We start from the raw sequence: 2302 nt of genomic DNA on the forward strand, positions 1-2302 counted from the left end.
TAAGGAGCAGTTAGTGGGGGCAAGAAGTAAGAATTTGTAGGACAGTTTATTGTCAAATGTCTATGATGATGGACAGGGAGGATGTCCACTATCTGGTTTGGTATATGAGACTTGAACTCAAGGAAGATCAGGGCTAGAAATAGAAAAGGAGTCTTCAAACTAGACGTCTTTTTTTCTTTTTTAGTTTTTAATTGGAGCATAATTGCTTAGCAGTGCTGTGGTGGTCTCTACCGTACATCAACTCGAATTAGTCATGATTATATATACATAGCCCCCTCCCTTTAGAGCCTCCCTCCACACCCCATCCCACCCTTCCAGGTCATCACAGAGTGCCAGGCTGGGAGACCTGGCGTTTAAAAGGGCATTTAAAACCGGACAAGGTGGAAAAGCCAGTTAGAGGATCAAGGCTGCAGGCACTTTTCCAAGAAGGTTGGTGGGTGGAGGAGAAGCCGGGAACCAGCACAAACACACAAGACAGCTAAGGAGCAGTGAGTAAGGGAGAGCAAGGAAGAAGGAAAACCCACAACATGGACTAACTTAGAAGCCAGTAAAGACAAACTACAGCAAGAAGACAGTGACTGGGTGGGTCAAATGTTACTGGTTGGTCCAAGGAGATAAGGTTGGTCCAGAGTACTGATTATTTTCCTTGGGTTTTCTGAAACTGATTTAAAAAATATATATATATCATATATATATATATATATATACACACACACACACACACATAAAGAGTGATCACAATTTCCCAAACTTGTAACTTTCATCATTTAGAGGTGAATACAAACTCTTTTTTTTAGTGAGAAATAACCATCCTTCAGAACAAAATAATAGGAATAAAATCTGGAATAGAGATTGCATAGGAAAAAGGAGAATAGAGGCTATCTAAATGTTCTCAAGGGACTTAAGGTGTTGAGAAGCTTCAGAATAAAGTTTAAAGGATAAGCTGCTGCTGCTGCTGCTAAGCCGCTTCAGTTGTGTCCAACTCTGTGTGACCCCAGAGACGGCAGCCCACCAGGCTCCTCTGTCCCTGGGATTTTCCAGGGAAAAACACAGGAGTGGGTTGCCATTTCCTTCTTCAATACATGAAAGTGAAAAGTGAAAGTGAAGTTGTTCAGTCGTGTCTGACTCTTCTAGACCCCATGGACACTAGCCTACCAGGCTCCTCTGTCCATAGGATTTTCCAGGCAAGAGTACTGGAGTGAAGGTTACCATTGCCTTCTCCATCTTTGATGTTAATTTTTTTCTATTCTCCTTTTATACACTTCTCAGATTTTGCTACAGTGTTGATGTATCATTTTGTAAAGTTTTTAATTTATACAGAGAGCAATTGCCTGGCATTGACAGTTGAGTATGAACCTCAGGAGTTAGTCTTGTAAATAAAATATTGCTGATGTCATATTTTCACTTCTCAAGCAGACTTGTAAATTTCTGAGATACAGGTCATCATGTTGTAATGGCAGTTGCATTGCTCATTAGCTAGGTTAAGGGATTGTCGGTGGTTTTTTCACTTTGGCCCCTAGCACAAATGCGTTAGTTGCTCAGTCCTGTCCGACTTTGTGACCCCATGGACGTAGCCCACCAGGCTCCTCTGTCCATGGGATTCTCCGGGCAAGAATACTGGAGTGGGTTGCCATTTCCTTCTCCACCTAGCACAAATGGAGGGGAATAAAACATAAAATATCCTTGGACACTGGTTGGCATATCTGCTAACGAGTCTGGTGTGGGAGGCTTTCCCCGGATCCCCGGGTTTTGGTCCAGACTCCCGCAGGAGGCTTACCGGAGCCCTCTGCAGTGCAGGCTCACACAAGCATCGGACAGTAAGTCTGACGCTGGTGTTGCCCCTACTCACACGTAAGGCACGTGATGCATTCGGTAACTCATCATTATACACAGATGGTGTGTATCCTACCCCCACCCCATCATCTTACATAACCCCATCATCTGAAGTTTTGACTTAAGAATCAAAACCCGACTTCCCCTCCTAGGGAGAGGATTGCAGAGAAATGTACCGGGAAGACAGGTCCAACGCCTTACGTCAGGAATCCAGGTCTTCCCAGAAAAACCCCACTGGCTTGTAATCCCGAGGCACCCAGATCCCCACCTCCACACCGAAGCTCCGCTCGGGCTTCCCTCTCGTCCGGCTCACTCCAGGTTCCTTTTACTGGCTCGCGGTGCAAACCCCGCCCCTGGCCCCGCCCCTAACCCCCGCCCCCACCCATAGGGCTCCGACGCTGCCTCTAGTCCCGCCCTGGCACCGCCCCCAGCTCATGACGTCACTCAGGCGCCGCGCGACGCGCCCCCT

The sequence above is a fragment of the Ovis aries genome, chromosome 26 (assembly GCF_016772045.2).
Source record: "Ovis aries strain OAR_USU_Benz2616 breed Rambouillet chromosome 26, ARS-UI_Ramb_v3.0, whole genome shotgun sequence".
Classification (NCBI taxonomy): Eukaryota; Metazoa; Chordata; class Mammalia; order Artiodactyla; family Bovidae; genus Ovis; species Ovis aries.